This window comes from Carassius auratus, chromosome 28 (assembly GCF_003368295.1).
Source record: "Carassius auratus strain Wakin chromosome 28, ASM336829v1, whole genome shotgun sequence".
NCBI lineage: Eukaryota > Metazoa > Chordata > Actinopteri > Cypriniformes > Cyprinidae > Carassius > Carassius auratus.
The window spans coordinates 26365057-26377082 of NC_039270.1; the positions used below are offsets into that span (position 1 = coordinate 26365057).

General features: G+C 37.3%; 1 long non-coding RNA gene across 1 annotated transcript; it reads left to right on the top strand.

Moving 5' to 3' along the window:
* The first annotated feature begins 429 nt into the window (after positions 1 to 429).
* Positions 430 to 999, top strand: LOC113047676 (uncharacterized). Its single transcript, XR_003276338.1, has 3 exons — positions 430 to 516; positions 624 to 682; positions 777 to 999. It is a non-coding gene; the product is annotated as an uncharacterized LOC113047676 (long non-coding RNA).
* Positions 1000 to 12026: the final 11027 nt, after the last annotated feature.

Genomic DNA, 12026 nt, shown 5'->3' on the forward strand with positions numbered 1-12026 from the left:
GCTTTGAAAACGGATTTAAAAAGCACTTTTATATCTTGCTGTGTGATTCTGACCCAGAAGTAACTAAATATTAATTCTAAGTTGTTGTGTTTTGTATTCTCCTTGTTTGGTTTTCTTGTTTGCTTTGTAAAGCACTGTGGGCTGCGCTTGAGGCAGTGGAAATGTGCTTTATAAAAAACTAAACTTAATGAAGGTATGTATAAATATGCCCCCCCCCCCAATGCCACTGCCAAAGACAAACCAAGTTGCTCAATGATATTGCAAGGAATGAACAAAGGTGAATTCAAAGATTAAATGTCAGTGTCATGAAACATTGCAACCAATCATAAACTTCAGTTTAAAGACTTTCCTTATTTGTACAAAGGAAGGTATTAATTTTTAGATTGGGTGTCATAACAGTGACGAAAATGAATACATTACAAGAAAGTTATAAAATCCTGGGGTTCTTCTGCTCTTGTCCTCTTCTTGTTCAGGTCATTCTGAAAGCTACAAGATCCTTGTTTTGGCAAAAACCTGGTAATAAAACTTTAAAGATCTTTGCTAAGTAGTATTTAATTAAAATGTATTTCATTGTTTTGGTAATTTCCATGACATAAACTGCTCTCTTTTTACAATCAATCTAGTTACAACAGTTGTTGCAATTCTTACATCACTAGCATTGTGATTTCTCTTACAGAAAGAGGTGAGCATCTCTTACTCTCTCTGGACTTGGGGATATTCTTTGGTGGTCTCATGTTTTTATTTTCTCTTAAAAATCACTGTCCATTACTTTGCAGAACAGCCATGGTGATCTACACAGTGACGGTGTACACAGGAAAGGGTCTTCTGGCGGGCACCACTAGCCGGATCTCCATCCAGCTGCGCGGCGCTGAGGCTGAGAGCGAGGAACAGAGTCTAAACCACATTCAGGGGTTATGGCAAGCATCGGTAAGGGCATCAAACCAACAGGAAGGAGTTTTAGACTAAAAACCATCAGTCAACGCTATTTAATTAAAGATATTTAATGAAAGATATTTGAAAGAGTAGTGATAAATATATATATTTTTAATTTACCTTAAAATTATCTTCCCATATGAACGACGGCGTATTAGGGACATTTGTTGGTAAAAAAATAAATAAATAAAAACATACAGAAACGTATAGTCACAACATTGCAGGAAAAAACTCAGAATTAAAAGTAGAATATTATAAAGTCACAAATTTGAGAGAGAAAAAAAACCTCAGAAAACTAGTGTGAAGGACCCACATTGCTCCACACGGCTGTACTTATCACACCATAACCGGGAATCCCTCACGCACTGAGTGGCTGTCTAACATGCTCTGCCAGTGACAAAGACTAGCTAGGCCATTACAGTCATAGCGGATTATCATGAATATCCAAAGCAAAACAGTGTCAGTCGATTAACTGGGCAGGCTATCGGCTGTTTCTTCCGTTCACAGCTTGCCTCAGCCATTGAGAAATAGGTTCTCCGTGACCTTTGCCCCTGCGCACCTCTGGATCAGCCGTCGGGAAGCGGCTCTGTATCACCTTCAGGATGGGCAAAGTCAAGTGCTGCGGTTATTGTAATTCAATTCACGTTTATTTGCATAACGCTTTTCACAATACACATCATTTCAAAGCATCTTAACAGAAAGTGCATGAGTCCACATTACAATTTACAGTGATCTGTTATCAGAGGAACCTGTCTAAGTCAAGTAGAAATGTAAATATACAAAGTCACAGTTAGCTAAAAAAAATTTAATTTAAACAATGTAATAATTTAATGCAGATATTATGAGCTCATTGAAGTAATGAATACTTGTTTGTAAACAAATGATTATGATATTTAGCAAATATAGCATTGGAGCGTGTTGTCTTCGCAGTCTCTCCTCAGGTGTATGGCATCTGAAGTCTTCATTATAGACTGGGTCCAAACTCTTACCTCAGGATGGGCATCCGAAGATAAAACACTGAAGCAAAATAGAAAATAATTAGCATAGCTGCTGTTCATAGCATTGGATAATCATGTGTATTTGATCTGATATAACTCTATAAGTGTAGGAGATGCATTATGTGAATGCTAGTTAAAGAGATGTGTCTTTAATCTTGTTTTAAACTGGGAGAGTGAGTCTGAGTCCAGGAAGACTATTCCAGAGTTTAGGAGACGAATGTGGAAACGCTCTCCCTCCTTCAGTGGACTTAGATGTTCTAGGTACTACCAGAAGCCCAGAGTGCTGTGTGATGGATAGTACGGTGATAGAAGATTAGTTAAATACACAAGAGCTAAACCATTTAGGCATTGTAGGCCAGTAGCAATACTTTGTAATTAATACAGAACTTAATAGGTAACCACTGGCATTTTGGACTAACTGTAGCTTGTTTATTGAGGATGCAGGACAACTAGCTAGTAAAGCATTACAGTAATCTAGTCTCGAGGTCATGAATGCATGAACTAACTTTTCTGCATCCGAAACAAGAGCATGTTCTGGAGCTTAGCGATGTTTTGGAAGAAGGCAGTTTTTGTGACATATAAAATATGATTTTCGAAAGACAAGTTGTTGTCTAATATAACGCCCAGGTCTTTAACTTAGGGAGTTTGGAAATGTCCCAGAAAGAAGTGAGGCATTCACCACTTCTAAGAGATCTGCTTTTAAGCAGTCAAGCACACTTTTGAAAAAAGATGTGGGAAGTGTGTCAAGACAACAGGTTGATGATTTTAGTTGCTGCACTATGTCTTCCAGAATTTTGCTATCAATTGTTTCAAAATTAGACATAGTATCTTTTAAATATTTTGGCCAAATCTGTCTGACCTCTGCATTACTTGAGGATGTGCTAATCGCCTTCCTGATATTTATGATCTTCTCAGAAAAGAAAGAAGCAAACTCATTGCATTTGCTGTCTGATAGCATTTCACTGGGAATCTGACTTGGGGGGTTTGTCAGTCTCTCAACAGTGGTAAAAAAGAGTACGAGTGTTATTTAAGTTACTGTTTATAAGGTTTGAGAAGAAATTCTGTCTAGCTGTGGCTAGTTTCACATTAAAAGCATGAAGGATGTCTTTATAGATGCTATAGTGAATTTCAAGTTTCGTCTTCCTCCACATCCTCTCTGCTTTTCTGCATTGTCTTTTCATAGTCTGAACTGCTGTTGATCTTCTCCAAACTGATTTCTTTCTGTTTGTTTTCTTACTGACTATTATTGGTGCAATATCATCAATAACATTCTTAACTTTTGAGTTGAAGGAATAAAGGAGAATATCAACAGAGTCTGCAGAAATGCTTGGTGTTAAAGATATAGCCTCCATAAATAGTACATTTGTGTTCTCGTTTATGCATCTCCTTCTGACAGAGACAGATCTAGATTCAGTGGTAGCAGAGATCAATATATAAAAGAAAATACAGAAGTGATCAGATAGTGCTACGTCCTTAATAACAACGGATGAAATGTTTAGACCCCTACTGATGATTAGATCCAGAGTGTGTCCACCTTTGTGTGTGGGTCCATGCACATGCTGAATCAGGTCAAAGGTGTTTAGAACTGTTATCATTTCTTTTGTAGTTTTGTTTTCTGCATTATCTGTGTGAATATTAAAATCCCCTGCAATTGCAAAACAGTCAAACTCTGAGGAAATTATTGATAACATTTCTGAGACCTCTTCAACATAGCTCTTCCTGTCCTATAGTTGTAAAGCGCTGTAGTAGTTCTTGAGGGGCGATAATTGAGACTGAATCAAGATGCTGTTAAAGGTTGTACATTTACATTTGTGTTTCTATTGCATTCGATTTTCTCATTGAATAAATTCATAAAGTCCTTACTACTAAACTGTAATGGAATAATTTACTTATATCTTAGGTTATTTTCCATTAGTTTGCGTAGATGCTTGGCCCTGGCTGCTTTTAAAGCCTTTTTATAGCGGGAAGTGCTGTCTTTCACGCGATCCTAAATACCTCTAGGTGAGTTTGTTTCCGCTTGTGCTCTACGCTACGCGTTTCTCTCTTGATGGCGTGAGTAATACTGCTGTACCAAGGTGCAGTACTCTTCCCTCTAACCCTTTCTAATCTGATCGGTTCAACAGTTTCTAATGTACTAGAGAAAAGGTTGCTAATACTGCTAGTCATTTCCTCTACTTCGTGTGTGTGTGTGTGTGTGTGTGTGTGTGCGGCAGGTTATTTGTGAATCTATCGAGAGTGTTTGGGAGAATTGTTAGCGCGGCGCGACATGGCAGATTTCAGCAGTACGCAGTGTGCAAGTTACAAGGTAGTGATCAGTGACATCATCACTTTGCGGTTTAATATCTATATTAATAGGATTGGTTCCATGTGATATAATTATATCTAGTGTATATGATTAAAATGATGGGTGGGTCTAGTGACATTTTGCTTGACCCCAAATGAATTTAGTAAATCTGTAAACGCAGCCCCTAACGCATCATTTGTGTTATCTACGTGAATGTTAAAATCTCCAACAATGTTTTATTGACGTTGACCAATAGATCTGAGAAAATCCGCAAACTCTGTTCTGCAATCTTCTAGGGCCCTGGAGGTGTGTATACGGCAGCAAAAGCAAGAGGAGGGATTGTTTTTCTTATATCTGAGAGCGTAACATTTAGCACAAGCACTTCAAATGAGCTAAACCTGTGTCCTGTTTTCCTGTAATATTAAGAATGTCTCTGTAGATTGTTGTTATTACTGTGATTATAATTGTTGTTATTGGCCAGGAAAGTTTCCTATAAAAACTTTCTGTGATCTGGTGCCTGTTGGTGTCGCTGTTGGACAGTGTTTTCTCTACTTCCTGTTGGCCTTCTGTAGCTAATCATAGCTCCATGTAGCTGTTTTTATTTTATATTTTTTCTCTATAATCTTTCTTACTATCACTGTCTGTTTGTTTGTTTTTTTTAATTGTAAAATATAACTTAATTCACACCATATTTCTGATATTACCGATCAATCTTATCAGATTAACTTTGATCGTTCACTCTTCCGTGAGTGCAGTACACCTGCAAAGCGTTAGCACTCGTTAGCTTGTCATTAGCGTTTTCTTTTCTCCTCTCCTCTCCTCTCTCATGCTGTGTTCACACCAAACGCGAATAGAGCGTCAAATTCGCGTCTACCGCGCCTAGTTTGCCGCTTGACCATTTTGAGATCATTCGCTTCATTCGCGCGAGTAATTCGCTTGATTCGCGCGTGAAATTAACTTCACAACAGACGCGAATTCGCGTCATGGGGGGGCTTCTGCCAGCTGAGTCCACGGAGCATTTTCAACCGCCATTTTTATTCGGATAATTTTCAAAATATTACTGTTATTGTGTCATGAAATGTAGTTTTAAAAGTATTTCAGGCGAGAATGTAGTTGTTTTAAACTCAAATATGCGGTTTATTTATAATGACAGCGTCTATTTAAAAAATGTGTTTCGCCGATCTCAGAGATGAGCTCCATGCGATCAACGGGAGCTCCGTCATCATGTATCCGCCGAGAGTAGCCTTTCCTCGGCTAGATCTTCTGACATTTGCCGCTGGCTCTGATGTCTCTTTAGCGGTTCAAGATAAAATATAATTCGTTTGGGGTAAAATGAAACGTTTCTTATCTTTGGCCTTTATTCAATTTATCTATTAATATGTTTTATATATATAAATAGGTCCTTTTTATTCCGGTCTCTATAGAAATATGAACTTTTGTCATATAGCTCCGGTTGACTGCTCACTGACGACATCAGTCGTTCCTCCTTGTTGAATGAGTGGAGAAGAGTATTCCTGCACAACCCGAGGCTGCAGGAACATACTGTTGAATGAGTGAATCCTAGCAGGCTCCTGATTGGTTAACGCGGCGCGAATTGACGCCAAAGTTCAAACCCAGATAGCAAATGACATGTGGCCCAGTTCTGGCCCACATCTCCCATATTCTTCTGGCCCACATACCGCGCGGAATGACGGCGATGACTCAACCTGAGTCTGGCTGACATATGTCAGCCACAACTGAACCAGATCTGGGCCACATCTCAGAAATGGTGTGGGTGACATCTGGGCCAGATCTGGCCCAGTTTTGTCTGACAGAAGTCAGCCACAACTTTACCAGATCCATGCCGCATCTCACAAATGGCATGGGCGACACCTGGCCCAGATGTCAACCACGCCATTTCTGACATGTGGCCCAGATCCGTCCCAGTTGTGGCTGACTTCTGGGTTAGATATGGCCCATATTAACCCTTTCTAGACACAAAAGAATATGTAATTCATCCAGAATAAAGAAAACACTCATGTAGTCTAAACTGCTTTATTAAAATATAAAAATTTGACAAATAAATATACATACATGAATACAGCTGCATGTATAGATATAAAACAAATACATTTACATTATTACAAAATAAAAAATACAGATAAATATTTATAAATATAGTTAAATACACATTAACATTACATTTACATTTAGCAGACACTTTTATCCAAAGCAACTTAAATATGAGGACAATGGAAGCAATCAAAATCAACAAAAGAGCAATGATATACAGGTGCTGGTCATATAATTAGAATATCATAAGTTGATTTATTTCACTAATTCCATTCAAAAAGTGAAACTTGTATATTATATTTATTCATTACACACAGACTGATATATTTCAAATGTTTATTTCTTTTAATTTTGATGTTTATAACTGACAGCTAAATTCAGACGCGGCAGAGAGGAGTGAGTATGAGAAACATTCAGATACACAGGCTGATTCAGTCTTCTGAATTGGGAGTAGCTAACATGCATTATAAACTTCTTTCAAATTAGAATCTGTTGGGGAGATAAAATGTGCAAGATAACGTATATGTACTAATAAAAACATCAAACAAAAAAAAATGTATCTTTTACTCTCCAATACTGAAAGCAGAACTGATAAGGGAGCCCTTGATACTAGCCGCATTTCCACTGTCGGGCCAGTGCGAGCCAGGGCTTAAAGCGGGTCGGGCGGGGCTCATAGCCCCGGGCCAGAATAGCGCAGGGTTTCCACAGTGGAGCTTGAAGCACCGCTGCACGTCACTAAAACACTCCCTTTACACGCCTCTCAGAACAACGTCATGCAAAATTAATCACACATAAACACACTTATTTCTATTTTATTTATTTATTTATTTTTAACGCTTATGAAAATAGCCTGCTTATTCAGTCGAGTCTGTTTCTGTTTATTAGCCACAGTATAGCTGTCATATTTATAATGAATGATAATATATCTTATTTTTATAAAAGCTCCCGAACAAAAAAACATTATTAGGCTATATTCTTTTATGATAGGCAACGTGAGATAAACTCTCGAGACGAGGCTTGTGACAGATAATATAAGTTACTTAATAAATACTCGATTGTGATAGAGAATAAGAAGCTGACGTCTGATTTCTTCAAGCGGTCTTATTTTACCATGTTTACTATGGTAATATGTTTAGCGTGCATATCTTTTTCATCGCTTATACATATTTCTGCCTTGCATAGTGATTATAATCCACATTGGATCAAGTTATTTCAAACACTCGCTGCTGACTGAAAGAGTTTTGAGCTTGATTTATTTAAAAAAGTGTTTAATGCTGGTGTTAAAGCTATTATCTTTCTGAAATGATCCGCAGCGCAGACTCGCTATTTTTATAAAAGCTCACAAACAAAAATCATTTTTATATTTTGGTGATATGCAACGTGGAGCTAAACTCTTGAAACGAGACGACAGATAAAATGTTACGTAATAAATACACAATTTTGATAGAGAATAAGAAGCTGACGTCTGATTTCTCCAAGCGGTCATATTTAACATGTTTACTATGGTAAAGTTAATGTTTAGCGTGCATAGTCTTTTACATCGCTTATACATATTTCTGCTTTGTTTAGTGATTATAATCCACATTGGATCAAGTTATTTCAAACACTTGCTGCTAACTAAGAGTGAGTTTTGAGCTCAACTGATTTTAAAACGTCTTTAATGCTGGTGTTAAAGCTGTTATCTTTCTGAAATGATCCGCGCTGACGCTCTCTAGACACGGAGAAACCCTGCCTTTGTTCATAACCCCTCCTCTAGCCCCAGCTGGCCCGCTTTGGCCCAAGGTTTTCGTCGGGCCAAAAAACCCTGGCCGTTGGCCCCGAGGAAGCCCCGGCGAGGCACGATCAAGCCCCGGAAGTGACTGTGGAAACGCGACTGGCCCTGGCACGCACTAGCACGCCCGGTCTTAGCTCGATAGTGGAAACACGGCTACTGTGACACAGCTCTTTCAAATTAACATTACCTTTTTTGCAGTGGCGGTAGTTGCCATCATCTAAGGTCTTTTGAGTACTGGTATCATCTGAAGTCCTCACAAGTCCTCACAAGTCCTCACAAGTCCTGTGCTGTGCAGTTTCTAATAACCCTGGGATGGACATTTGCAGAAACAGAAAGATTAGCATAGCTGCTGTTCATATCATTTCAGGCAATGTGCACTTTTTACTATTTCATCAATGGAGTACATTGAGTACTATTTTTAATCTAGTAGGTTTAAACTGAAATAATTTTTCTAGATCCCTTAATAAACATATTATTTGTTGTCTGTTTTTGGGGAACAGACACAATCTCTACAGAATGGACTGCATATGCCAGAGTAACATTTAATACATTTTAATAAAGTTTAACTGGGAGGAACATCATAACTGTAATTTACACAACCATTCAAGAGTTTGGGGTCTGTAAGATATTTTATGCCTTTATAAAAAATCTCTTATGCTCACCACGGCTCCATTTATTGTATCAAATTACAGTAAAATAGTAACACTGTGACTATTAGAATTCAAAACAACTCTTTTCTATGTGAATATTATGTTAAAATGTCATTTATTCCTTTGATCAAAGCTGAATTTTCAGCATCATTACTCCAGTCTTCAGTGACAAATCTTCAGAAATCATTCTAATATGATGATTTACTGCTCAAGAAACATTTCTGATTATGATCAATGTTAAAATACAGATGTGCTGAATTTTTTTGTTGTTGGATTCATTGTTACATAGACTCTAAACATTTTAATGTTAGTGTTACATGCATCAAATTGTTCAAAATCATCTGTTTCAAATAGTGTTCCTGTAGCTCAACTGGTAGAGCACTGTGCTAGCAAGCAAGCAAGCGCAAGGTTGGGGGTTTGATTCCCCGGGAACACATGATATGTAAAAATTGATAGCCTGAATGCGCTGTAAGTCGCTTTGGATAAAAGCGTCTGCATAAATAAATGCAGGTCTTTTGAACTTTGTATTCATCTGTGAATCCTGAAAAATAAAATGCATCACGGTTTCTACAAAAAAATGGAAGCAGCACAACTGTTTCAACGCTGATAATAAGTTTCTTGAGCAGCAAATCAGCATTTCTGAGGGATCCATGTGACACTGAAGACTGGAGGAATGATGCTGAAAATACAGCTGCACATCACAGGAATAAATTAGTTTATAATGTATTCACATAGAAAACAGCTATTTTAAATTGTAATAATATTTCACAATATTAATCTTTTTACATATTTTAATCAAATAATTACTACAGAGGTGAGCAGAAGATAATTATTACAAATTGTATCAACTTCAAGCTTTTGAACACTAGTGTACTGTATATTTGAGGTTTGACTTACTGTACTAGTCTTGTGGTCAATAGCATCTTGGAGATGTTGTCTTACAGTAGGTTCACTCCGACTCTGCTGGATGCAGCAGGCCATCAGCACTGGAGAATCTAGGAACAAAACAAGCAATTTGACACAGAGCCAACAATATTTAGTCTGCAGTTACAGGTTTATTAGATGGAAACAAGCTAGAGCAGGTGAAATGCAAAAAATAAATAAATAAAATAACAAATTCATTGCGATATATGTTGTGAAAAAAATGCATATTAGGTTACTTAACCTTTTCAGCGCTTCCTACATCTCTGTCAGCAGCTCCCTTCAGAAATATTGAAATCTTGGAAACTCCCTTCTGTTGTAGAAGGATTATTTTGTCACTCTTGAAATCGCAGAACAGTTTTATGTTTACCATAAAAGATCAAAACAACTTTAGTTTTCTGCCAATTTTCGCGCTCCTTGATAACGTGACGTCATCGATCAACAGTAAAGTGTAAATGTTAAGGTTAAATAAATTAAGCAATTTCCAATTATCCATTGAAAGATTACAGTCAAAAGCTATCATCTACAGATGAAGATTTGATTAAAAGCCCAAACTTTCATAAATAAGAGCACAATAGAGTTATCATACCTGACGATACGTCGTCTGAAAACGGTAGAAACGCTAACGGACTTCTTCGAAGACATTAAACCATTCCTATAAAGTAAATAAACAACAGAAGCGAGTCAAATTATAAGTAATATTTGTGTGATTTTATGGACTTAACTCACCTGAAAACAGTGAAATCAGCGAGAAACGGGGTGTTTCCTCGTGACATTTGCAGTGTTTCGCTCCGTTTCCATGGCAACTCCATCCGGTCCGCGCGCACGCCCATGAAAGCACGTGACGAATTAAAAGTCACACGCTTACGTTACATAAATAAACATATGAATAAACATATGCCCCTTATTTTTTTCTGTAAGAGGGGCCGCGGCCATTTGTAGATTTAATGTGTCTGGCTTTCGGTGTCATTCCAGCTATATTAGCTGTACAAACAGCTTGTTTTGCTGTTTACTGTTGCAAACTGCTGTATTACCATGTTATTTTTAATGTATTGTCTTAATTATGAACGTACTGGTTTGTAGTGCAAACAGTTTTACCGTTTACTGCACTTTGTTCTTCTTGTTATTTCCCTATAACCATGACCATAAGTCTCACACATTCAAATGCAATTGTTTGGTGGATAGAATTAGATCACTACATAATTCAAAATGTCATTCAATTATGATATTTCTAATTTAAAATTCATTTTGTAGTTCTATAGCCCAGTGCAAAATGCCAGGCCTGCACATAATAGTGGGACAAAGTGGCACTTTTATAGTTTAAGATTTTGTATTATTACTTTTACGAACACTCATATATATATATATATATATATATATATATATATATGTGTGTGTGTGTGTGTGTGTGTGTGTGTGTGTGTGTGTGTGTGTGTGTGTGTGTGTAAAAGGTGCATCTTGAAGAAATGTGAATATCATGAAAAAAGTTCATTTTTTGTAACTTTTTTTATTAAAAAGTGAAATTTTCATATATTCTAAAGATTCATTTTTTTTTTTTTTTTGATGATTAGAGCTTAATTTAATGAATGTAATTATTACATTTAAAAGTAAAAAAAGGAGTTAAACAAATATTATTTAATTATTTAAAATGATTTTTAAAGAAACTTTGTCCTGTGGTGTGACAGTACAAGTGTCACAATGGAGGACTTTTTTTTTTATTTTTTATCACACCTAAGGACGTTTCAGCCTTTTCTGTCAAATAATGACCTTGCTGTTCCAAGCTAACCTGTCATTAGTGGCAAGCAAGACACATTTGCTAAATTTTCTAGGATTATGTATCTTAACATGCACTTTTTAATTTAAAAAATATATAATTTAGCGGTGTCATATTAATGCACAACAAAGCATAAAACATTTGTAGTGGTTCCGAAAAAGTTCAAAGGACATGGTGTCACACCAGAGGACATGGTACAAAAATGTAAAAAAATCGAATAACATTGCAGCTTCATAAAAGGTCCGTGTAGGTCAAATAAATGTGTGTATGTATTTATATTACGTGTCCTGAAATATTATGGGCGTCCAGTACTCAAAATAGTTTTAGAACCACTGACTGGTAAAGTAAGGTGATCTGCCAGGACGTGTCTTCAGAAAATGGCACATCTGGTCACCTGGTATAGGCCATATCTGGCCCACATACAACAAGCCAGAACTCAACCTAAAACCGGTTTGTCACACACGGGCCAGATCTGGCCCACACACAGCAAACCACGACTCAAATTAAAGCCGGTTTGTCGCACACGGGCCAGATCTGGCCCACACACAGCAAGCCACGACTCAAATTAAAGCCGGTTTGTCGCACACGGGCCAGATCTGGCCCACACACAGCAAGCCACGACTCAAATTAAAGCCGGTTT